Here is a 27,336-nt window from a genome sequence, read left to right on the forward strand (position 1 = left end):
CGGAGCATACTCGGAGCCAATCAGAGCCACCCGGAGCCGCTTGGGGTCATTCGGAGTTACTCGGAACCAGTGAGCGCACGGAGCGTGCGCTCTTGCCAGTCTTCCACCGGTCTTCGGTGCGTCCGGGCGTGTCGTGGAACCAGAGCCAACTACGTCGCAGGATCTGACACCAACGGAGTAGAGGCGTGCCGCGGCTGCTGAACAAAAGCGGCAGTCCGGTCAGAATCCCACGGTACATGAACGGGACCTAGCTAGCAGCAAAGCGCCCCAAGCTCGACAGTGTAGAGCGAATGCGAAGGACGCTGAGCGTATGCGACGGAAGTGCCACGTAAATCGCAAGCTGCGACAGAGCAAGGCCGAAGCCAAACGCGCGAAGCGTGAGGGCACAGCGGAAGCGAGACGCGCTTATCATTTGCCGTAACCTTCCTTGCACGTTATTGCCTGGGTGTTGCTGTGAGTTTTTTTTTCACCGCGCGCACATGCATATACGAGCATGTGCGAAAACGTAATTTCAGTGGACTGGCAGGATAACACGAGCGCCAAAGGAGGCGCAGAGACTCCATCACCATGCAAAACACACGAAGGGCGGCTCCTCCGCAATACCAGGTGCGCGTTGACCTCACTGGCACGCGTAGCATACGTCGAGTGTGTTGACCCAAATGTGGGAAACTGCCCTGTGCGCGCTGTGCATCAGAGAAATGAAACGGAGACATGACGATACACAGAGTAACAAACCACGAGCACTGAGCGCAAGGTACAGGTGCCTGTGGTCGAGCTGAAGAGCCATAGTGCGCCAATGTAAGCCTGGACTCCATGTACGCGAAAACTCACGCGAACGCGAAGGCGACGGCGGCGGCGACGGCTGGCGTTCGCTTCGTCGCTTGTGTGCAACCTCCATGCAAGCGAAGGCGGCAGGCGACGCGAACCCGCGACGTGCGCAACGGATTCCGTGCTTGGCGCACTCAAGCTTAGAAACACGCCCGTAACCTGTTCTCTCTCTTAAAATTTTGTTAGTGTGCCTCATAGTCAGGGCCAAAGGAATATTTCCTCTACGGCAGCGGTGTAGCGGCAGTGGAGATAGCCAAAGGCGTGCTTGCGGAGACGGAAGTCACATCACGGATTCACGGGGGAGGTGTGCTTTCGTTCGGTGCCTGTGCACTCCGGCTTAGTAAAAAACACTCCCATAAACTGTCACCGCAGTTTGATTGTAAGTGAGCAAACTATAGTTTACCCGTGAGAATGCGCGCCGCGAGTGTTTCTGCACAGTTGGAGCGCAGCGGCACGGTGGATCGAGCGCCGGTACCCGCGGCTCGGCACGCATCTCTCCCTGCAGTACACCCGCTTGCGTAGCCCGCTCCAAATGCTGTTAGCCCTCCGCACCCAACAAGTAGATTGTTTTAATTATTTAAGTCGTGCGGGTCTGCCTCTCAGCTACAAAACCAAATATTTTCTCGACGGTGGCGATGACCAAGACGACGGGCTGGTTTCGTGAGATGTGCCCGTGAGAAACCGTGGACAAACCGGAAACGGCTTTGGGGGGCTCTGATTGGCCAATCGCGTGCTGAACTTCCGAGCGACGAGCGAAATTTTCTGTGGGTGCAGATCCGAGCGACACGGCAAGCGACGCATGCATTTTGCTTCGCGCGACGGCGTCGCTCGTCGCTTGCCGACGTCGCCTTCGCGTTCGCGTGAGTTTTCGCGTACATGGAGTCCAGGCTATAGGCGGGTTTCACCGCGAATGCAGGTTATTACGCGCTTCATAGCCCCTCTTTTTTCCTAGGGTGGCGAAGGGAGTCGGGATACAGGATTGGCGGAGGTCAGGAACAAGCAGAGGGCCACTACCGGTCGCCGGCAGGAATGCAGAGTGCGCTCACCGACCCGGGGCGCACCGCCGCTCGCTCCGGGGCTCGCCGGTTCACCGCCGCCACGCCGCTTCCCAGCCAACGCCAAAGCAGCTTATCTGTTTTGAGCGCACGCGGCGGCGGCCGCATTCGATGCCTGCGACTGCGCACGGGAAAACGAGACCGTACAGGATGCACCGCTCATTAAATGCACGATGGTTCCGCCCTGTCCCAGTTCGCCACACTGCTAGCGCGGTCTCCTCCGTCGCTTCAGCTATCGAAATCTTGTCGACCGTGTCAATTAGTCACTCCAAAGCTTGCCCATTTCGAAGTCTGTGCGGCGGAACCACCGTTTCTGCCTACCGTTCCTGCCGTATGCAATATCGCAGCTGCGCCTGTTGCGTAGGCAGCTAAGTGGTATGCACTGACTGGCAGCGCGCATATTAAACTTTTCGAATGATTCTGCAGTGTGGAATTAGAGCAATAAAGAAGCGCTCAGAGCCCGCGAAAACGTAGCTATCAAAGGAGAAATTGCGCTGCTGGAGTGGAATCTGCTTCTTATGTAGCGCGACGAAAAAAAAAAGTTGCATGCGATTTTGTCACAGCCGCCACTGAACCAGTTAAAGCGCTAGCAACGGAAACATGCCAGTGACCTTGAAACAACTTCTCATTTCATCACGTCGTAAAGCTCTCCTCTATTCTGTTGCAAAAAACAAAGCTAGAAATACCGCTTGTATCTTCCTATTCCAAAATACAGCCCTTATTTCTGCGCTATCTCTACAAGTGCTCGTGTGACCAGTTTTTCAAATGGAAAACTTCACTCTCGAAAACTTCAAAGCGGAATGCCTGAAGGCATCAGATGAGGCTGAATGATCAAATGGTTCATTGCACACCTTACAGACAGCTCTAGAGGCTTCCATCCGCTCTAAGCAGCCACGGACTCAACAAAAGCACATTCCTGCAGATGAAAAGAAAAGAAAGAAACTACAATAGCGAACTCCAAAAAACCGCTGTGTTAAAGAAACCGGCAACTCACCAAAACGTGTCAGATTATGGCGGAAATGAAAAGATTTTGTCTCATATTGTAAGAGTCGAGAACTTTTATATCGAAAAAAAAACGGGGATTTATATTTTAATTTGACATTAAAAGTTGCATAAAACAAGCTCAAGCGACATCCTGCGGTGGATCCTTGCCATTATCGATGTAGCCCCCCACGTGACCACATCTCCGTAAAATATTACATACATGTTGTTAAGTGAAGGGTGTTTGTTCTTTCATAAGTGTTCGCAGTTACATACTTCACGCTCACTCGGGGGCGCCCCTCGCATCGCCGATGAAGTCCTTGTGTTTTTGTTACGATGGAACGGTCTACTAAACTGTCTCGACGAGGCGTACATCGTTGCGCCGTAACATCTTTGGGTGTGTAAACTCAAATGAACGCAATGTTAAACTAAAACTGTCTACTGTCTGAGTGCCAGGATTATATTACTTTTCATAATGGAGACAAGTTTCGCAGCATGAATAAAACCCACACAGAAGACAAAGAACAAACAAGACAGGACTGTGCTGCACTTCCAACTGATTTTATTCGAAAAAGCTTGACGTTTAAATACATTCAGTTATCATGAGGTGAAACCTAATCACAATCGTCCAAAAAATCCATTTCATTCTCCAGCAATGACAGTGAAGGCATGCTGACGCAATTGTCACCGGCTTTCCTAATAAAAAAGGCTTCGATAATTTCACGCTGAAGCTTATCCTTGGCGTGACCCAGAAACTGAGCCTTCTTAAACATAGGTTTGCATTTACCCGACCGGCAGTGTACGGCAAGCTGACCGCCGATACCATCCTTTACTAGATTGAAGTGTTCTAGCGGTCTTTCATTAAAACAACGCCCTGTTTGGCCAATGACTTTTTTACACGTAAGAAGAATGATATAAACGACCTTCGTTACACATTTTGTGAACTTTGTGATGTGCTTAATACTGCACGGCGCCTTCTTCTTTCTCGTTATCATTGGGCAAATTTTTGACAGCTTGCATGGTGCGGAAAATACAACGTTAATGTTGTATCGGCCGGCGATCTTCCGATTGTGAGATATCCTATGTCGGTACGGTATTACCTGAGTGTTATTCTGTTTCTTTCCTTTATCATCTATTCCTTTACTCCTCATTCTTTTCTGCATTAGGCTCTGTAAAACAGCTGAAATACCGTCATCAGGGAAGCCGGACATTCGTAGCCGCTCGACTTGCTGATTGACGCTATCGATCATTTGATGCGGGCAAGTTTTTTCTAGGTCAGCATTGATGCAGTTCATGGCGATTCCGCGTTTAATCAACTTCGAATGAGCGCTGTTAAAAGGGAGAAGGGACTTTTGTGACCTAGGGTTATATTTCCAACATGTGTGGTTCGTTCTGAAAGTAATACTGAGGTCTAAAAACTGTATGTTGTGAGCGCAGGGAAGTTCGTACGTGAATTTTAAATCTCTTGCTGCAGCTTTAAAAGCCGTGATAATTTCTGCAACTGCGTCGTCAAGGGATGAAATATGCGATTTGTCAAGAATCACCAAGCAATCATCGACATATCTAAAAATTCTTTTAACATGAAGGCCCTTTAGTGAATTGTTAACGCGCTTATCAACAAAACAAAGACAGATGTCACAAACTATGGGTGCTACTGAAGAACCTATGCAAATGCCAGCCTTTTGGGTATAAAAATGATCATTAAAATTTATGGCCGTTGTTTGAAGATAAAATTCTAAAAGCTTTAAAAAGTTATCACTGCTGACACCTGATAAATTACGAAGACACATCTCCCTTCTCTTCAATCAACTGTCTCACTGATTTAAACAGTTCATCGTGCGGTACGGAGTAATAAAGTTCCTCAGCGTCTACGGAGAAACCGACGATATCAGAAGCAATCAGGTTTTGCTCTTGGCTGAGTTCTTGGACGATCTCGTGCGATCCTCGAACCAGGAAAGGATCTTCAAACTTCAAGCGTGTTAACTGCCTTTGCAGGTATTGTCCAACAGCAGATTGCCAACAGTTATTCTCTGAGACGATGACTCGAAACGGAAATTCCGGCTTGTGTGTTTTACAAGAGGAGAATGGTTCTAGGCTTCCATTTTCAGATTTCTTGACTAGACTTGCGACGGAATCGAGACGCATTTCTTGTAGGAGACGAACTGCAGTGGTCTTCTGGGATTTCTTTTTGAATTTCGTTTCGTTGAAGTTCTTCTGTATAGCTTTGCCTACCTGTTCCCAAAGACCGGCCGCCGAGAGAAAGAGCCCAAGGCATTGTCTACCAAATTCCATGCGCCGACTGCGATGCAAGCTACATCGGCGAAACCAAAAATTTCAAAGAAAGAATTCGGCAACATAAGAACGACGTCCGCAGATTCGCAAGAGAGCGCAATCCAGTAGCCGACCATTCCGAGGACTCCGACCATAGAAACAATTTTGAAGAAACCCGCATCCTCGGAACCGAAACAAATTACCACAAGAGGCTCCTCCTGGAATCCTGGCATATCCAAACCACACCGAACAATATCAACCGCACAAAAGGAAACCTGCCCCCAGTATAGACCGCCTGCATGTTTGTAAACAAACGAGGTGGCGCTGCAGTCGCTAGCGGGCTCGTGGTAGGCAAAAGGTCGGGGAGTGGCGTTGCGGATAGGTGTTGAGCGCGGGTTTTCAAGGGATGTAGGTGCGTTTCCAGTTTCTGCGAGTCATAGCAATGGTTGATGCTTCCAACTTAGTAATTTGTCTAAGTACACGAGCTCGCGTTGGCGACGTGCGCCGTATTCAGAGAAATAGTTTGCCACTGTGTATTGTATGTATGGTTAGTAGTAAACATGTAGAAAGCGTTCCTGCCGTTGATTTATACGGTAGGCATTGAATAAAATAAGCTTTGACACTCTGCACTAGCCGGAATGATTTTACTTCGGGACAGTTGTGAGGGGAAGTGCTGGCGTTGCTTCGTCGGAGCAGACGTGCGCTCATCGTCTGTTGGCATACGTGTCGCGCTGTGCGAAAAGTGGGGACAGCGTCGTGTCCCTGATCTCCTTTGTCGTCTCGCTTAGCGCTGTTTTTAGCCGCATGACCACGCACCAGCCAGGCCGACTTGTCCTCTTGTTAAGCTGGTCGATTTGGTGAAAATTTTTGATTTCTAGAATTATTTTCTTTCCTAGCCCTGGAGTCTTGCTTCGTGAAAAAAATTATAGCAAGATATTGAGTACAAATTTATAAATCACGCTTTTTAGATGCGCGGTCGTCAAAAATTGTGAGGTAATTTCTTTGATTTCAGTGCCGCATTTCTTTGACCAAAGCGAAAGCGAAGAGGCCATAAACGAGGGAATAAATTTTTTTAAGGTTCGTTTTCTGACCTCACATTTTCTGCGACTGGATCACTCACCTTCGTAATTCGCATGAAAATCAAATGATTACATTTGTCGCAAACTATTCTTGAGACATTGAGGGGTGTAATAAATCTCGATTTTTTTTTCCTACACGTGCAGTACTGTGTTAGTCATTTTTTTGTAAGAAACGTTTTCATGTAACTATGCATGCATAAGTACTGATCATCTAGAAAAAGAACTAATCGCGTCATCATACAGAACCGGGCTTTGTGTACATGCTGGCATAAAAAAAAACGGCGCACTATCTACTCAATTATTTAAGACCTTGGGTTGACTTGACGAGGGCGTTAATTATAATTACCCAGAACTGCACCAGTATAGCTATAAATAAAAGGAATTACTGAAACTAGCGTAGGAATTTCATATTTGCACCAAGTTTAGTTACATATCGCATGCATGAATAACGAAAACACTTTTCATTGCCGCGTCCCCTCTAAACCTCGTCACGTGTCTGTTAGTAGCAGGCCTGCAGCTGCGGCTGCGGTTCTTTCCAAACAAGCTTCGCGATCATGTACTACCTCATGAAACATGACACATGCATGGTGCAATGAAAAAGCATATGGCGTTTAGCACGCTTAAGGTATGCTATTCTAAGCACACCAATGCGACCGCGCAAAATTGACACAACTTACCAGACTACTTTCTACTCGAATCAAATAATTACGTCGCCATATCAAGAAACAGTTTCAAGTAAATATTAAATGCCGTAAAACTCGCCATTAAAACATGGTGTGCTATTAACAAAAGAACGCATTCCTTGGTGGCGAGTGAACCTGCCGGCGCCCCGTGCACACCGGCTCAAGGTGATAAGTACGTGTGCAGCTACATATGTCTTTTTTTTCCTTGAGCAATTATCAGCCTACTATCCTGATGTTCAGGTGAATGAACGCAGTAACTTGCATGCTATTAAGTGCATTGAGTGGCAGTGCCTATCGACTCCCAGACTTCGCGCTTTACTACCGTGGCCCAATGCCTGTTAGCCAGTTTTCGAATGCGGCATTTATGTGCGAGAAACCTATCGAGGCAAATTTATTTTTTTTATGCTACTACGCGGATCCAGCAGTGACGCAGCTGGTCAATACATGCTGCTTCTGCAGTGCACAGGTTGAAGCAGTCGCCGGTAACTGCGGTAGCTGCGGTAGGCACGGGCCAGCGGAACCTGTTTTGCCTACCATGCGAAAGTCGCTGCTAACATCAGCGCCACCGCATCTTCGTGACGTCGCGGGGTGAAGGAGGTTAGGGACTTCGCTCTTCATCGCAACGAAAAAAAGTCGCCATTCAGCACCTCCCTGCAGTGCGCCAGCGTGACTAACAGCCTAAACCCCCCTCCCCCGCGCCTTTCGCGACACAGCTGTCGTTCTTTTCACCCACCCCCCTCCTCCCATCCATACTTAAAAGACGCTAGCTACTGCCCTCAGTCACACCCCTGATGAAGGAGCCGAGTCGGCTTCGAAACGTTGGGTTAAAGTTACAATTTTGGTTGGAGATGTGCAGTTTATTATACATATAGTTCAGGCACTTTTCTGCACCGGCCGGTAATTGTACGAACCACGCATGGCTTTTTAGTGACAGGAGGCGGCCTCTACAGCCGTCGATCGCCGATGGTAAATAAAAGGCAGCTAGCTTGTCCGCATCACACGGCGTTTTACATTAATCTTGAGGGAAAAAAACGCAGAGGAAAATTTGTAGCATGCATTCACTCACTCGCTGCACAATGCGCGCTTCGTGCCGGGCTGAACCAAGACGCCGTGACGACTTGCCGTCTGCAACATCGCTGAATGTAAATTGGTGCTGTGATCGGACGGTTGTACAGACGATAATTTGCGTTTTTTCATTCATTCTATGCAGGCACTGCAAATAAATAAAAGGGATGAGCTAAAAAAATCTTCATACTGTGTTTCTCTTGATATATGCGTTTGGAGACATCGCAGACGAATTTTTCATAGGTTCGCCATGGTACGAAGCACACGCCTTAGGCCCGTTTCACATGCATGCGATTTTCGCCCGCGACACTGCGAATTCTGTCGGTCTGCGACTGGGGATGGCCGTCGGTCTAGTCGCAGACGGCTTGCAATCGAGTTCCGTCCGGTTGGAATTGACCATTTGCGGAGAAGTTTCTGCGCATGCGTGGTGAAGGCGCAGGCAGCGCCCTCTCTGGGCGGTTTGGTTTTTAGTTGGAAAACATGAGCCAGCCGTGCATTCCTGCGCTGTAGTGCGACGACTGATGTGAGCTGTAACTTCCACGGAACTGACATGAAACTGCAACGCGATTTATCTAAGCTAACCACGTGTTTTGAAACAGCGAGACTTGTACGTAATAAAGGCCGCGACGACATACAAGGCGCAAAAGACGAACCCGTTGATGGGGCCAGTAATGCACACATCCAGCACGTTTCGAAACGGGTGTTGCTGCTTTATTTCGCGCTTACTGCCGAGTACACGCTGCTCGGTCGTTCTAGAAGAGTTTTGCCACCGACGCAGGAAAACCGAATGATATATACTAGTATGAACATTCACCATTAATGCTACAATGTGCTTCCTGAACAGCGGGAGCACGACCGAGCGCAGCCTCGCGTATATCCGCGCAATCTAACGCTCCAGCGGCCCGTTAGCACGCAAAGCAACGCTCTGCCGTATCAGCACGAGCCGGGATTGAGATAGTGCAACGGGTCCCTTAATAATCAGCTAAGTGTGCCCTGAGGCAAAAGGTGTTGTGTTAAGTTAGCAGAAACTCCGGCCCTATCAAGGAAGCGCAAACGTAAACGTCTGTGTGCATTTGGAAAGTGCATCCCATTATACTGTCACACTCGCCCGCGCATAGGCGCACATTCACGCACATTTTCACTTGGTCATTCGGCGCTCCGTTGAGGTAGCAGGGTGCAGGTATTGCCACACATGGTCGTTTTTCAGGCTACAACGCGAAAATAATTCGCTACACCCTGTTTCTAAAAACGGAAATGGGATGTTCTCCTCTTCCATCATACTCTTTCGTTAGCTGACACACGTTTCCGGCCAATAAACAACACTAAAACAACAAAACAAGCGCACGTGAGCTGCTAATAACAATAATAATAATTGGTTTTGGGGGGAAAGGAAATGGCGCAGTATCTGTCTCATATATCGTTGGACACCTGAACCGCGCCGTAAGGGAAGGGTAAAGGAGGGGGTGAAAGAAGAAAGGAAGAGAGAGGTGCCGTAGTGGAGGGCTCCGGAATAATTTCGACCACCTGGGGATCTTTAACGTGCACTGACATCGCACAGCACACGGGAGCCTTAGCGTTTTTCCTCCATAAAAACGCAGCCGCCGCGGTCGGGTTCGAACCCGGGAACTCCGAACCCGACCGCGGCGGCTGCGTTCGCTACTTCCCTTCCCTTTCCCTCTTACCCACAGGAACCGCCTCCTCTCCTCTGTCCTTTTAATCCCATTCCCACGCACAGTGCCGTTGCAGTGATCCCTTGAATGGAGACAGTTACAGCGCTGTGCACGCCTCTCTTGATCAACCCCCAACCACTCCCATACCCTCCAATAATAATAATAATAATAATAATAATAATAATAATAATAATAATAATAATAATAATAATAATAATAATAATAATAATAATAATAATAATAATAATAATAATAATAATAATAATGCATCTTTATTACTCCTCACTGAATGCATAGGATATGTTGCCGGGCCTGCCGAAGCCTCTACATGGCTTGTATGGCAGTGCCCACCGGTGAGGCAGATCCAGAGTTCAGAGACAATGGTATGCACTTTTTCAATAAAATAAAAGCTTTAAACATACTGTTACAGGAACACTGAAAGCTCAAAATGATATTTGACAAGTATGTTAGGTAGACTCTTTCAGTGGTGTTAACATAAACGGGGGGAAGGGGGGATAAAGGAAAGAATATCCACATTGAACAATGTCATTGCGCGCGCACACAGTGAGGGAAGTAGCTGTATCGGATGCTCCAAAATATCATAAAAACACAGATTTAATGCACTATGCACCAATTATTTTTGGAGTTCAATTAATGCTCTTTTTACTCCAGATCGTGCTGTTTGTTCTAATACTGTTTTAGGAAGGTGATTAAAGGTCTGGGGAACGTAATACTTTCTTAGGCTTTTTTCCATGACGTGTTCTTATCGAAGGTACAAAACCAGTATTGGTACGTAATGTTCTCCCGATGCTGCGTCGCTGACGGAAGACAGTGTTCCAAAAGTATTTGGGAACAATGTAGGAGAGAAAAAGAGTGCCAAAATGTGGAAGTTTTAAATGTTTAAACAACGTAGTTCCAGACGCAGGGGAATTGGTATTATAGGCAATACTTTTAAAAATGTTTTTTAGTAGTCCATTAATTTAATCTTTCCAAAAGAATGAAAAGTTGAAAAAACAGGCTTTGTCATACCGTACAAACAAGTATGCTAATGAATGCAGGATAGTTTTTTTTTTATTCGTAGTGGAACAAGCGATCGTAAACGGTACATTAAGCAAGCAGTTTGACGAAGTCGTGTACAAATAAAAGACGTGTTTGTTCCATGCCAAGTCTGAATCGAAGTATAGACTCCAAGATATTTTACTGAATCAGTGTACTTAACGGGAGAGCATGAGCAGGACGAGGATCCAAGCCACTTTGCTGCACCGCGTTCGCACGGATTCTGCTCGTACGCCGGCGTGGATGTATAAGACTGGCATAGCGTTGTCACCATTGTGTTCAACGTGTGGTGTGTGCGGTGACATAGAACATTACCTCTTGTGCTGTACTTTGTACAACGCGGAACGGGCTGTGTTATTCGGATCCCTCAAGAAGGCAGGAGTTCATCACAGTTCTCTTCAGGACATTGTTTTCCCGCGCGGGAGCCAGTCGAGTAGAAGGGATGCTTCTCGCCTTCTTCTACTTTACCTGCAGGACTCGGATTTGGCCTCCACATGGTGACCTCAGGAGTGTCTATGTGGGTTTTTGCGGACAGTGTTTCTGTGATTTCTATTTAAGGGTCGCTACGGTGGAGCAATTGCCGGCAGCAACTGCAAGGCTAATCCCACCGGTGGCTTACAACCACTCAACTCAACTCGACGAGGATTTGTGAGAATGAAGATAAACTGGTGTTTTTGTACTGATAGTTCGCAGCAGATTATGAAAACATACCAGTCGTGTCTTGGATGCATTTACTTTTATCTGGTTTTCTTGGGACCATGCCATGGATTCTGTAATATCAAACTGCAGCAGGGACACAGCATTCTCATAATTTATATGCCTAGCAATAATAAGGGTATCATCTGCATATTGATAAATATTACTGTAGCGGATAACCGAACTAAAATCATTAACATAAATATTAAATAGTAATGGTGATAACACTGATCCTTCTGGTACTCCTGCTCGAGTGAACTTTACCTAACTTTTTGGATCCCCTTAACAGACTAATCTGTGACCATTGTAACAGATAATTACGCAAAAAATCATAAAAAGGCCCCGGAACCAACAGCTATACAATTTGCCGCATAGTATAACCCGACTAACGGAGTCAAAAGCCTTGGCTAAATCCAAGAAGAGAGCACATGAGGTCTGATTTTGCTTGAATGTTTCATGCAGAAAATCTGGCAGGTTTTCAAAAGCACGTGCGTACTCCTGCCTGCTATGAATCCGTATTGAGAGGGTGCGAGCAAGCTATGCTTTCCTACAAACCTGTACATAACTTCGAAAACATGTTTTTTTTTTCGGTATTTGAGACAATATAGGCAGCACAGATATCGGACGATAATTTTCGGGATTGGAAGGATCACCGCTCCTGAATAGGGGGATGACGCGTGCTTGCTTAATTTCATCGGGTATCAGGCCTGAATATAAAATAGCGTTCAGAATAAAAAGAACCGATTCTGCCAATACTTGCAGGTAACGCCAGGTATCATCGGCAGTTATTCCGTCTACACCACGGGGCGCTTCCTCCGGGAGTGCCGTATTATGTGCTCTAAGGTTTCCTTATCAAGTTGTTCAGTGTGGGGCTCCAACCCCTCAGCAGGCCACCGGTGTTGGGGAATTGCGCTTCGATCCCACCGCTGCCACCAGTTGTTAGATGCGGGCCCCTGGTTCGGCTGTGCCGTCTCTCGCCAAGGTCGGTGTCCCCGGGTTCCGGATCGGGAGATTGCTGTTGTGGGGGTGACGAAGAGATGAGAGGGTCTTCGAGGTGGAGAAGAGACTGAAAGGGTTTATTTACATTTTTACATAGTTCGAAAGAGTGAATCGGGAGCTGGCTGATCACACGCCAGATCGCTGCTTAAATAGGGTCCGCTGTCCCCAAGTCCCTAGTTGGGGAATTTAGTTCATTAAAATGCGTCGAATCACTGTGATGTAGATCACGTGTCCAGTCTTTAGGGTCCGCCTTCCAGGACGCCCCCAACCACACACTCTTTCCACTTCTGGCAGATTAGGGTCCGCGCTGCCCAGGCAACAGTGATGAATAGCCCGAAGGGGGTCCCCTGGCAGCGTCGAAGGTCTGTCACCTGCCCTCCACAGCGGTAGCGCGGGAACTAAAGGTTGCCACTGCAGTTTGCAGAAGGTTCCACGTATAGGGAAAAGCACTTAGTCTAAGACGAGGTTGTTTTCGAAGCACGAGGATTCCGGCGTCGTTGGCTTAGTCAAACACGGCCGCATTTGGCTCATGTGTAGCCTCGCCGCTCGCCGGCTCCCCCGCCGTCCCCTCTGGGAGAAAGATGTCCCGGGTGAGTCCGGCGTTTAGAACAAACGACAGGTTCACCAAAGCCGTTCTCAGGCAGCGGACGGCCGTTTCACCCCGTAAACCGCAGGGAGGGGGGGGGGGGGAGGTCCCTTGTAGACGCCACCACCTGCACTCGTGGCGCTGCAACCACGCCGACGGCCCTTTGAAGCCTCTGTCGAATGATGCTTCTCAGTGGCTTGAATATTCTTGGCATGTTGGCGCCTCCAAACGTAACAGCTCCTCCGCGGCCAGGAGAATCTCGATCGGCCAGTGGTCACAATCACTGGTCGAGGAGAGATGGGAGTTGTAGCGTGGGAGGCCCTTCTTGATCTTCTCTGTGAGCACAGAACAGAGTCGTAAACCTCGTACAACAGAGGCATTAGTGAAACCAACCACTCAACATAGCGCCACTCCCCAGGCAGTGCCCAAAATTCACCCGAGAGCCGCCAGGCTGTTATGCAAAACGACTGCATTGTCGACATTAACGTAAGCACAAAATTTTGTAGCTGACAGCAATAGTCTCGGCTACTAAGATCAGCTTCCATATCTGCCAAATTCGCTACCAAGGCCCGATTCGCCGTACACGACTTGAAGAGGGGTGGAGAATTTGGAAGCAAAACTGGAATAAACAAACAACTAGCACCTCAATTTTGCCCGAATTTAGGGTCAAGAGAGCATCCGCGTCTCATCTGATGTCGCCAAAGACAGACTGTGAAGTTGAACAATACGCGGTGGTGTGTCAAAGCCCACAAATTCTTGATTATAAACCCTATTCCTTATCACTCAGAGCTCTTATCCCCTTATACCACCAGGATACCGATAGATTGCTTAAAATTTGGCCCCCGCTCCAATTAATCCGCTGGATTTTTTCAAATAAGCTTGACGCTCGAGTCTAATAATCAACCTTTCTAGTTGAACTGGCAAAGGTGCGACTGCGCATCGCAATCCTTACTCCTGCCCGTATTGGCGAGAGACTTCTCTTACACTCAATGAGTCAGTCATGCGCCTCGTCACCATCACCTGTGCAGAAAGCTGCTACAGCTGTTCTCCGCCGAATTATGTAGCCTCACTTCGTTCGCTTAATCTTTGAATACCAAAATCGGCTAGCTAACCCAGCGCCGCTAAACACAGGTACTCAAATGGGCACAAATACACGTACTTTCATTGCCTCTGCAATGCGTTAGCTACACTGTCGCGAATGAGACAAACGTTTGGTATCTAACTATGGCCCCCCCAACAAAACTTACTGCTAAAGATACAAAGCGAAACGTGTGCTCAAAATTCAAACACAAAGAAATTTGTTTGCTCGGAATGGTTCTACATAAGCAAACAGCTCATCGCCTACTCGGGAACTGTCTTCGCGAAACTCCTGTGAGTGCCGTTATCACTCGGTAGCATCCCAAATTAACACAAGTCCTTTCTAACTGAATGGCACAGTAACCTTGATCTAACTGTTAAGAAAACAGTAACACCTGATCAAATCCAAATCTTTAACGTAAAACAAAGTAGCATTTCCTTCCCCGTTTTTACACGCACACACAAAAAGAGGAATAAAGAAAACGCTACTTCGAATTGCTACGCGGTGTCAAACATGGCTCACCAACCCCGCGTCGAAAGGATTAGTCCTTCAGCCGCGCCCGCCGGGGTCGCGCTCTGACTGATTGTACGACTGTCAACTCGTGACAAAGGGCAACTGAAAGAAGACATTTCTGATCGCTACTGTCATCTCCACAGCCCCTCGACGCGCCCAAAAGGCCCTGGTAGCCCATGCAGTGCCGATAACCGATTCCGGGCGACGGACAGCGACCGGAGCGAGAAGCTGCTCTCTGTTCTGGCCCCAAGCAAGCCCGCCTACCCTTTCGCCCTGCGCGCTTCCTCGAATACAGTGCGGAAAGTGCAGGACGCATCCTTCTCCAGAGCGCGCGCTGAACATGCCTGCGAGCGCGGTCTCTGTTGCTCGACCCTTGCGCTCGCATTCGCCGGGTGTCCCGCAGTCTAGCGCCTTCTGATCTTTCCTGCCACTTTGCCTTTTTCTTTACCGCCTTTCTGTCAGGTCCGGGTTGTCTGGGTCTTAACGCTGGCCGAAGCCCTTTCAAGAACCTCGCTCCTGTTCTGCTTGGTAGACGCGTTTTTTCTCTTTCTGTTTCTGGGGTCACCTTCAGAAGCATCTGCGCGTGCCGCCTGACCAGTAACTTTAGCTGCAAAATTACATGTTCCCATGCGGGAAGCTTTTCTTCCCCTTCTGCCGCACTTTTATCTGTGCTAACGTTAGCACCTGTCTGCGCCCCTGCATTTAGGGCTTGGCATTTCAACCGTTTTTTCTTGGTCCGTGCCCTCTTTCTGTTTTTACGCCTAGACACTTCCGTTTGCGTCTTCTGATCACAACTAGCTTGATCTAGTTTTACAGAGGCAGCTCGGAGACATTCATCCAATTGCAAACTGGCCGCTTTGACTTCGCTGGTCAGTGTCAGCTCCACACTGCTGACAGACGGACCTTCCGCTGCCCCGGAGTTGGGCAGTTCGTTTTCCTGAAGGCAGTCCTCCACCGCCCGCTTATCGGCCTGAGTGCTTACCCCTGACACGCCCTGCTCGTCTGCAATTGAGCTTTCGTCCTCTGTCTCAGCGTGGCTTTCGATACAGCGTTTCGACACACTTACAGCTCCGCAATCTTTATGACGGTTGTGCGCTGTTTCAAAATACTGTTTTACGTCGTCACGTCTGTCCAACTGGAACAATCCGGCCTGACTCGCTCCCTCTGGAGTCTTGGCTCTCGAGATCTCATCTTCCAGTTTCTTTATATCATACGCGAGCTGTAACCTTCTCAGTTCCCGTTCCTCTCGCTCGGCCGCTAGCCGTTGCCGCTCATTTTCCTCTTGCTTTCGCTCATCTTCCTTTTTCTTTCGCTCTGCTTTGAGGAGTTCCCACGTATCGGTAATTATTCCTTCCTCGGCGGTTTCCAAGGGCAATTTGCAAATGTCCGAGTTTTTGATGTTAACCCCTACGTCTACACCCAACTCTTCGCACAATGACAGCAAATCTGACCTTAGCAACTTCATTAGGTCCATGTTTGCTGCTCTGAGCCTTGACTTTGCTGAACAATTGTTGACGTGAGCTACACACACTTGTCTCACTGCACGACTTCAATCGATTCCCAGCAGTTCAAAGTATTAACCCAAACAATTGAAGCCTGGCGGATCTCAAGCAAAGTTCAAGCACTCCCCCACAGAAGCAACACCACGCCGCATGGTCGATCCAACCACTGCCAACCAGTTGTTAGAAGTGGGGCTCCAAGTTCATAGCAGGCCACCGGTGTTGGGGGATAGCGCTTCGATCCCACCGCTGCCACCAGTTGTTAAGTGTGGGGCTCCAACCCCTCAGCAGGGCACCGGTGTTGGGGAATTGCGCTTCGATCCCACCGCTGCCACCAGCTGTTAGATGCGGGCCCCTCGTTCGGCTGTGCCGTCTCTCGCCAAGGTCGGTGTCCCCGGGTTCCGGATCGGGAGACTGCTGTTGTGGGGCGACGAAGAGATGAGAGGGTCTTCGAGGTGGAGAAGAGACTGAAAGGGTTTATTTACATTTTTACATAGTTCGAAAGAGTGAATCGGGAGCTGGCTGATCACATGCCAGATCGCTGCTTAAATAGGGTCCGCTGTCCCCAAGTCCCTAGTTGGGGAATTTAGTTCATTAAAATGCGTCGAATCACTGTGATGTAGATCACGTGTCCAGTCTTTAGGGTCCGCCTTCCAGGACGCCCCCAACCACACACTCTTTCCACTTCTGGCAGATTAGGGTCCGCGCTGCCCAGGCAACAGTGATGAATAGCCCGAAGGGGGTCCCCTGGCAGCGTCGAAGGTCAGTCACCTGCACTCCACAGCGGTAGCGCGGGAACTAAAGGTTGCCACTGCAGTTTGCAGAAGGTTCCACGTATAGGGAAAAGCACTTAGTCTAAGACGAGGTTGTTTTCGAAGCACGAGGATTCCGGCGTCGTTGGCTTAGTCAAACACGGCCGCATTTGGCTCATGTGTAGCCTCGCCGCTCGCCGGCTCCCCCGCCGTCCCCTCTGGGAGAAAGATGTCCCGGGTGAGTCCGGCGTTTAGAACAAACGACAGGTTCACCAAAGCCGTTCTCAGGCAGCGGACGGCCGTTTCACCCCGTAAACAGCAGGGAGGGGGGGGGGGGGGGAGGTCCCTTGTAGACGCCACCACCTGCACTCGTGGCGCTGCAACCACGCCGACGGCCCTTTGAAGCCTCTGTCGAATGATGCTTCTCAGTGGCTTGAATATTCTTGGCATGTTGGCGTCTCCAAACGTAACAGGCGGCAAGTAGGCTGAGTCGGCTGTTACGTATCCCTGGCGTCTGATAATGGGGCCGCTCATGACTGACAGTTTGAGACACAGATGAGAAGCAGTCACTCAGCCTGTTCGCAAGTGCGGGTGATATTTCGGCGAATCCTTTTTTAAGGCTATGTAGCTGCGTGACTGGCATCCACGGAGCTCGTTCACCAGCGTCCACGTTTTCTTTGGGTTGGTACGAGAAGCTAAAAACTGAGTGTTATAATGTTGCCGTCTAGAAGCTCGCAACAACGCCGTGACTTTATTTCTCGCGGTTAGGTACAGATCCTTTAGTAGCTGGTTATTCGGCGATTGTGTGCATTTCTTCCAAAGTTCCTTTTTTTCCTTTTATAGGTTTTAATACATCATGGTTGATCCAGTGCACATTCGCTTGGCCCTTTTTGAAAGAAACTGTCTTTTTACACTTGTCACGAATGTTTGAAAATATTTCAACGAACTTCTTATCGGCTGTACTCGGGCAAGTAATAGAGCCTCAAGATTTCCAATCATATTGCGAAACTAATCGGTCAAGCTTAGCCCTATCAATTATTTCTAAATATTTATTACATACCGGTTGCAAACAGGGATCGCGAGCAGAATATATTTTATCCAAGAAAGTAATGATCTGTCAGCTTTTCTGTGATAACTCGGAGGTTATACTCATACACCCTTCAGTACATGGTCCATGCACGACACCACAGTTCTGTCACAAACAAGTTCTTCTCTGGTTGCTTCATGGACAATCGGTCCCCCCCCCCCCCCTATTCAGCTAATATGTTTAAGTAATTGTTAGTCAACGCTTTGTCCAGTTTTAAAGTGTAGATATTGAAGTCCCCTATTAGACATAAATTCCTAGAAGATGGTAATAGCTCTAAATTTTGCCTTAATTCCTGTAAGAAGGATGAAGCATGCCCAGATAGATGGTGAGCTGTAAACAGCAGTTAGTGTTATGGTCGTTCCAGACAGATCAAGACCAAGTGCAAGTGACTCAGCTGTCTTATATGCTAGCTGAGAGGGTACGGATGGCCATCGCGATTTGATAAAGACCGCTATGCCGCCGCCCCTTCTTCTAGGTATGGTAATGTAGTAGTCTTGATACTCTGGAAGACGAAATTGATCTGTTATGTTGTTTATTTCCGTCAGGACAAAATCTTCGACTAGGTGCATAATGTCTCGGATAGAGACTGATAACAGAAAATGATGTGAGTTTTTTTTCAAACACCGAGCCAAGAGGGGAGCAGTTGGGAATAGAATGAAACCGTACAGTCATTTTAGATCAGTTTCCGGATATCCTCTTTGGTTACCACCTTAATTAAGGAACTACCATCTTCATTTCTGCCAAAAATCTTGCCATTCTTTGTCCACGCATATTTGTATTCCATTTCTTTCGCCTTGATCCGAGTCATCCAAAACAGCTCTTTGTTCGCCTATAAGTTCTCGTTCAAGCACAACACTGAGGGGATAATGTTTTCTTCTGCAAGTGATCGAAGCTTGCTTCGAGCGAGAAGTTATGTGTCACGAATGGATAGGGAGGCAAAACGAACAATACTACTACTAATAATAAGAATCACACCACCCACACACATACACATTCCGTTCATGTGCCATGAGCTCATGAAATAATGTTTATTTCAATAATTAGTATGGCTCCGCAAATGGTTTGCTGCAACAATGACGCATGAATGGTGCGTGCGTTTTCCTGATTACAAGCTGTCTGATTGTCATTCACGCCACTCATTTCGCTTGTACATGTGCGCACTGGAATGCACGGAATTAAGACCCGCGTATCTCTTTCGAACATCATGGTGTGTTGTGTGCTTAAAGATTGCAGATCGTGCGAAGACCACAAGCCTAAGTATTCGCTTAACCCGACTGGCCGTGAATGAAATCTCTCTCAGGTCCACCTTCCTGCCTTTCCAGCAGACAAACTCTGGAGAAAGCTCGAAGTATGAACCTGGTGTGAGCGGACGACTGAGCGATACCACATGGTGACTGAAGGTGTTCGACGAATAAACGACTGTGTCGATGTTAAACGCCTCTGAGACCTGGGCGTGTTTCTAGACAGTCGATTCAGGGATCAGTCATCAATATCAGCTGGTTTCTGTTCGTCTGCTTCACGCGTAGCGAGAAGAACTGGCGAACTCTGAAAACACAACGAGAAGGACTGTGTTGACACGACACACCCGTCCCCACTTGCGAGAGCGCATCCTAAGAGAAATGCAGTCGCGCGGTCCGCTAAGACAATCACCACGTGTGCGCCGCACTGCCAGCGTGCGATGCACAGGTATCTTGGCCAGGGTCAACGGTCCTCTTTAAAGTAGTACATAAAACAACACAGGCCAGTTATGTTTACAGTACACTATACAAAAAAAATGTATGCAGTTCAGTACAACAGTATACACCAGGGGCGCCGTGGGGAAAGGCTCCAGTTTATTTGAGACCACCCGAGGTACTTACAGTGCACAAAAATCTCGGTTGCAAGTGAGTCCTTGTATTTCCTCTCGGCCGCAGCCAGGTATCGACAGCGATTTCTTCCTTGTCCCTCGTTTAGTCCTTTTACACCATCGAGCAACAATACTGACTCACTCCAGATCGCCACCGACGACAAACAATCGCGTGTTTATCGCGAAATTTTATAACCGGCGCGATTCTACCTCCTCCGTAGCACCGCCATATTGGAGAAACTGAAGCGCCCCCTCTAGGTCATGAAACTCGCCAATAGCGAGACGCACTAGGCCTAAACGCACCATGCCGATCACCCCGTTCATATCGAGCTCGGATTGTTTTCTAACCGAAGCAAAAACGGGCAGTTCCGCGAAAACGTGCCGACCAGTGTCAAACCTCGGAAGGCGACTTGCGGATATCGCGTAATCAGCGCACCGCACAAGACCACGTTGCGGTTGTGAGCTATATTAAGAACAGTCCACTGACTGCGAGCATCCGTATGTAACGAACGAATGGAGCGAAACAGTCATGTTCGGTATAAGCGGGCTCGACTTTAGTCGGAATGCATACGAGGTCATAATAATAATAATTGGTTTTTTGGGGAAAGGAAATGGCGCAGTATCTGTCTCATATATCGTTGGACACGTGAACCGCGCCGTAAGGGAAGGGATAAAGGAGGGAGTGAAAGAAAGCAGGAAGAAAGAGGTGCCTTAGTGGAGGGCTCCGGAATAATTTCGACCACCTGGGGATCTTTAACGTGCACTGACATCGCACAGCACACGGGCGCCTTAGCGTTTTGCCTCCATAAAAACGCAGCCGTCGCGGTCGGGTTCGAACCCGGGAACTCCGCATCAGCAGCCGAGTGCCCTAACCACTGAGCCACCACGGCGGGTTCACATACGAGGTCAAAAAGATCAATTTGCAGCCCGAACAAGTTATCGTGCCACATGTGAAAAACAAAGGGAATAAAACCGCACATGGGTGCAAAACAACTGGAATCAAACCCGCGACTTTCGTGCACTGTGCGAAAGACGCGGGTTCGATACCGGCCGCGGCGGTCGCATTTCCATGGAGGCGAAACGTTAGAGGCCCGTGTACTGTGTGGTGTCAGTGCACGTTAAGAACATAGGGTTCTTAACGTGCACTGCCTATGTTCTTAACGTGCACTGACACCACACGTTAAGAACATAAGGTTCTTAACGTGCACTGCCTATGCTCTTAACGTGCACTGCCTGTGTTCTTAACGTGCACTCACACCACACAGTACACGGGTTCTAGCGTTTCGCCTCCATGGAAATAGGTGGTCGAAATTATCCGGAGTCCTCCGCTACGACGCCCCTCAGCCTGAATCGCTTTGGGATGTTAATCCTATAAAGCCAAACCAAATGTGCCATAATCCCGTTTGCTGATCCATTCAAACCTATACACATGTTTCAATAAGAAGTGCTTTATGAAGTGCATGAAGTTTTACTTCGCGGGACGGGCATTGCGGAGCCTTTTTCTCAGGAAGCATTATTTTCTGCTCGTGTCAGCACAGCTAACGCCAATGTGAGGCTCCTAATTCATGTTACTGGTTAGTGTAACATGCAAGCATTTAATTTGATTAGTCTTGGTAATTTCAATGTTTAATGAGTAAATAATTTCCAGTGGACTTTTATTAATAGTAAAAGTGTTGCTAGTGTTCTCTGGTGCATTTAACTTTAACCTCCATTCTTGAACAACATGCTTGGATTGACTGTAACGAGTAGTTTAACTTATCTTGGTTTGGCTGGTATTGATGGCTGAATAAATAAATCAGTCAACTGCAAAAAGTCTAATTTTGTCTGGGTAGTCAACACAGAAATGAATATCACTTATATAAACAAGAAACAAGACGGGCCCGAGGAGAGCTCTGCGGAACCATTAAACAAAAACTTGCAAATTACTAGAAACGTACTCATTCATGACAACACGCTGTTTCCCCTGCTTCGGATAGCAGATTATCCATGATATTATTTTTTCTTCCAGTCCAAAAGCTTTAAGCTTGGTTATGAAATGCTTGTGGGAAACGACATCAAACGCTTTTGAAATATCCGAGAACATAGCATTTACTTGGCCTCTTGCGTTAAGTGCGTCAGCAGGATCGTGTCATTTCATCGAGTTGAGTTACAGTTAACAAACCAGACCTGGAGTCATGCTGTCGGTCATGAAGCCGGTTATTATTACTTTCGAGGTGTGATATGATCTCTTTAAAAATTGTGCGCTCCAGCACCTTGCAACAAGTACGTGCTTGTTAACGAAACTCGCCTGTAATTGTTTATCTCAACGCATGAACTTGATTTATGAATGGGAAGAATTTTCGCCATGTGTCAGTCATCGGGGATAACTGCTGTTTCTAAGGAAATTACAAACATTTTACACAAATATCACGCAAGCACGAACGCATACATTTAAAAAAAATTGGACATGTTCATGACGAGATGACTGTTTAAAATCCAGTCTGCTGAAAAGGGGAAAGTGACCGCTTCGCTTATGATCACATGAGACATCGGGTGGTCAAAAACACGATTTCAACGGTGCACGTGATGCCGCACGTGTAAAGGCAGATTGGGAAAAGGCGTTAAACTAGTTCACAATAACAGCGTCGTCAGTAATGCTCACGCCTGAAATATTTCGTTCGGAAACACTGCCATGATCCATCGACAAATACTGCTTAAATTTTCGGCGTCATTATCCATGAATGACGTTAACGTGACCGAGTAGAAACGCGATTCAGCTGTGCGCAGCTTTTTTTACAAAAAACTGACAAGATTCGAAACGTTGTGTTTCTTGCCTTGTTTACAACGTCGCTTTATCCTGCGTTTTAAGTGGATCATGTCGGGTGTCTTCTAAGGATAGTATCGGTTAATTCGGTTTTCCTTCGAGGGACAATAGCGATCTTCACAGGAGACAATTTCGTTAAAACGTGTGCACAGTTAATTACCCATTGTGGCTTGACTAAATTGTAAATAACAGGCTTCTAAATGATACAATGCAGCTCTATAATTGGCGCGACTGTAGTCACTGACAAAGGCGTCAGAAGTCTTGACATATAAACGTAACCCAAAAACATGATATTACCAGCATCTTATGGTCTGAGGTACAACAAGATAATAAATAACTGAGATAATAATTATGCTAAGTCTGAGAGTGAAGATGAAGAGCCAACAACCCTAGTATCAATTGAAGCTAACTGCAACGATGAAGCCTTCACCATCAGTTGAATAGCAAGTACTGCCTAGGGCAAACAAACTCCCGGTAGGATCATCTGTTCGCGCCCCGAGTTCCTCGCCTTTTTCGCCCACGGTGTGCTGGAGAAAGCGCCGCGCTGGACAATGTGAGCACTGCCCATGCGTACATCGGGGAAACAATTTCCCGTGGAAGTGGCCATCTGAATGCTTTCGCATTATAACGACAGACAGATGTTCACTTCATGCACCGTCCCCCGCAAACAAGCTCATTTCTCAAAATATGGTGCTGATACCCTAATCTATCCATGTAGCGGTTCGTTAATTTGCCGCAGAGATGCAGTTCGGGGGTTACTACCAAGACCTTTCAAGCGGTGTTCGTAATGCCGCCAGCAATCGGTGGTGCTAATTTTGTACAACGCTTAGAAGAAAACTATCCACTGAATACTGACGACGCCAGAAGTACACAGACACCAGGAGCCACGAAAAATACAAAGCTCAGCCGAGTGCTTATCTGGAACAACTTCGTGCCAGCATTCCTGCGAGGAGCCGTATACACACGGCGGAAATCACGCGCAGGCGTGCGAGAGACGCACCGCGTGCGCCGGCTCGCGCCCGGACGGAGTGAAAGCGAGCGCCTCTCACCTGTCGACGAACGATGGAGACTTGCGGGCTCCGGCGACGAACGACGTGCCTACAAATGAGCGTTGCCGACGAGAGCACTCGGAGGGCAAACAAGGCGCTGGGATCGTCATTACACGCCCTGGCACTTTTCCAGCTCTCTGTAGAGCCGGCCGCCGAGGAGCCGCGCCAGATCACCTCCGAACTTCCTCGAGACCTCTTGGAGAAGCGTCGCACACGTGGGCCCAGTCGGTTTCCTCGTGGCGCGTCCGTCACCCTTTGTCACCGCCTGTTTCTGTTGAGAGGTTAAGCAAGGCGGTCGCTATCACGCGGTAATCGAGGTGTTGTCTTTACGCGTGCAGACGCTTTACCATGACCCCAATGTTCAGAAGCAGCCGGGAAAGACACCACGCTCGGGGAAGGAGGGAAGGAGCAATGTAGCAAAACGCGATATCTACGGCGTTCGCACTGCACAGATGTTTCTGCGCGCGTTATCTCCCGGTTTCTTTCATCTTTCCACCCCCCCCCCCCCCCCCCCATTCCCCTTTGGCGAGGACCACGGCCTTGAAAGATCTGCTCAACGTAGCTGGCTCGCTGCCTTTGTTTGGTGAATTCAGTCCACCGGCCAGGAAGCTTTCTCCCAACTTTCTTCTCTTTTCCGGGCTGAAACTGTCGATGAAAGGCCGCAGATCTGACGGCGTTTTTGATGAAGCGAGCAGAAACGCTGCCAGCTCCACATAACCCCACACGGCACCTTTCACGATGCATTTCAAGAATCGCAGACAGGCTTGAAGGAATGTGGCGCGAAGCTTTGTAATAATTATTTGCGTTGAGTGCATTGTTTCTGAATGTCAGCAAGGCCTTTGACAGTGTGTGTCACAGTGTGCGGCTGAATACTAGTTGGGCTTTCGTGGAATGCTTCTTTCGCTTTTAGAGAATTTTTTTTACAGCAGAGAATGCAATACATTGCGACTGGGCGAGCCAGGAGCGATTTTTTGCCATTCAAAGCTGACGTTCTTCGGGGCTCCATAATAAGTCCTTTATTATTTAACATCTGCGTGAATGACCTTGCAAGAGCTGTGCCTGTAGGCTTGTATCGATAAGCTGACGATACTGTCCTCGTAGCCCGGTCGCCGAGCTACCCTGACACGCTTTCTTCTCTTCAAGCTGCAGCAACGAAGGCTACGGGCTGGTTCTCACAGAACCTCATTGAAGTTAACACTTGCAAGACTAAACGTATGCGCTTTCGCAGCCCGATGAAAAATTTTGCTCTCAATTATAATCTTTTTTTCATGGGTCTTATTGTTCTTGTTGTAAATGTGAACATTTTAACTACGTAACTATCTGGAGTAAAATATTCAGGATTATACTTCGACAGTGCTCTTTCATGGAACGATCACCTCTCCCATGTTTGTAAGAAGCTCTGAACCGTCTCCTGTGTACTTTACAATATTAGGTAATGTATGAGCTCTTTGGTTGTAGCATTGAACGACTCTGGTTATAGTGTACCGCGTGCTACGATATAACGGTTCATGGTGTCTGTGCATTTCGCTAGAAGCATAGGATTAACTCTATCTTAAGTTCTTTGTTTTAAAAAAAATATTGCTAGAGCACTCTAACAGCACTGTAAAAAATTTCACACCTTTAAAGCGAGCATAATTCCATGCACACCCTTACACCTGACAAATTAGGCGTTTCTATTACACATGCTCCCATCCTGCACCCAAAAATTGTAGGAGTTTGCATGAATGGGTGCATGTGGCCCTAATACTCTTGGTAGCGTCGTCAAGGCGTAAGGGTGTTCCTTTCAAAAATGTAAAGGTGGCTTCACTTCAGTGCTGCATGTCCGACTAAATGAAGAAGAAAAAATGAAAAAAAGACCAGAAAATATAGCCCTAGCTCATGTGCTTTACGGAACAAAATATTCTAGCATCGTTCCTTTGACAACATCACATGCACATGTGAAGCAGTAACATGCATGTTCGGCATTTTATTCACGTTTTACTAATGCATCGACGCGGTTGTTAAGGCAATATTCTACGTGGCGATAAATCTGAACTAATTATGAAAGCAATACAAACGCGCTGATGGTGCCGATAGTATGCGCTCGTTAAGATTGCACTTTGAGGCATGGGTTAAACCTTTCGCAGGCGAGAACATACATGCGGCGGCAAGAAAAATTTGGTTCACTTGCAGCCTAAAAAAAATACGAGTGACTGATTTTATTACAAATGGTAATAAAATTGTTGGAATGATACTTATGCCGTGAATGCGGGGGCTCATTGGTTGTTTTGATAATAACGTGCTCCTGTACTGAATCCATATCAAGGCAAAGCAGTTACGACTGCATCGCAGTGAATAGAGAAATCATTACGTTGACGTTAATCTTGCGACAATATGTTTTAGTCGGAGTACTGTCTGCGCCAAATCATTCTGCTTTAAACACCAAATCACGCACAAGAAACAGGGCCAAACTTAGCTATTTCTTGAAGCAACCACTGTTGCAACTGAAAGAAAGGCAGCTTGGAGACCTGAAGTTAATTAGGTCCCCAGAAGAGCTCGAGGAAGTGCAAAGTGGGCAAAACAAAAATTTTATTTTGCCTCGACGTGCGTAGCTCCCCGAGACTGAACGAGCAGCAGGAGGTGCTTTTGCAACCCATAAAAAGTAAATGCTGTCATAGATCATGTCCGAAAACTAAGCTTGGGCTATCGGAGACGCTGTAGTGGAAAGCTCCATACTATTTTAGGCAATCCGGGGTCCTTTAACGTGTACTTGGATTAGGCATTTAGTGCTTTCAGCTCCCGTTCTGGGCAAACTCGCGAACATCGCCTGCGCATTGGCTGCGCATTCAAATGTTTCCAGTCTACCATCTCGCAGTACGCAGTCTGTGCTTGAATCAGAATTTCTGCCGCCTTGCACTCTGGACGATCTACGTTGCATTCTTTCTGGCTTTAGCATGCGAAAGTCTCCAGGGTGGGACGGTATCTCAGTCGATACACTTCTCAGAAATTTTGAACGAATAAAGCATGTTCTGCTCGCGATTATCAATGGTATAATTTCCACCCAAATAGTACCTGAGGGCTTGAAGAAGGCGATGGTTACCCCTATGTTTAAGAATGGAGTAAAAAAATGAAGTTGAAAATTATCGTGGTATTTCGATCCTACCATGCATTGCGCTTGTTTTAGAAAAACACATCTCGACGGTGATGATCAGTTTTCTTGAAGCTCATGACGTGTTCTCTGGTGATCGGTTCGGGTTTAGTAAGGGACGTGGTACGCTGAACGCGCTTGATGAACTTTGTGATCTTCTAAACAGCTGTATTTAAGAAAATGAATTTGCTCGTGCTTTATTTTTGGATGTGTCCAAGGCGTTTGACTCGGTTAATCATGTTGTGTTGTCAGATAAACTCCACAATTATGGGTTTAGGGGTCATTTTCTGTCTCTTCTTGTTAACTACATATCCAATGGATCACAGCTCGTTGTATTAGGTAAATATAGAAGTGGCCTGCTGCAGATTAAATCCGGTGTTCCCCAAGGATCTATACTTGCACCTATTTTGTTTAATTAATGTGACCTCTGTCTGCAAACTGTGCCATGTTTTTCAATATGCTGATTATATGCTCTTAGTTGCTGGACATAAGGACTAGTGGACAGCCTTATCTCTTATCCAACACGACAGCGAGTTAATTATAGAATGGTTCAGCAATAACTTAATTAATGTTAACAATAAAAACACAATTAATATTTTTCACAATTATTTAA

At 47.4% G+C, this 27,336-nt stretch overlaps 1 protein-coding gene across 2 annotated transcripts in view; it reads right to left on the minus strand.

Annotated features, from left to right (window-relative positions):
• Positions 1–23,954, minus strand: part of LOC144114493 (organic cation transporter protein-like) — an 88,390-nt gene extending 64,436 nt beyond the window's left edge. Inside the window, exon 1 of one of the 2 annotated variants that reach the window (XM_077648275.1) lies at positions 23,597–23,954. The gene's annotated coding sequence lies outside the window, so the exon portion shown is untranslated. Of the gene's footprint in view, positions 1–1,874; positions 1,990–23,596 lie in introns of those variants that run through there. The other variant, XM_077648276.1, reaches the window with a different exon arrangement.
• Between the last annotated feature and the right edge of the window lie 3,382 nt (positions 23,955–27,336).

The sequence above is a fragment of the Amblyomma americanum genome, chromosome 1 (genome assembly GCF_052857255.1).
Source record: "Amblyomma americanum isolate KBUSLIRL-KWMA chromosome 1, ASM5285725v1, whole genome shotgun sequence".
Taxonomy (NCBI): domain Eukaryota; kingdom Metazoa; phylum Arthropoda; class Arachnida; order Ixodida; family Ixodidae; genus Amblyomma; species Amblyomma americanum.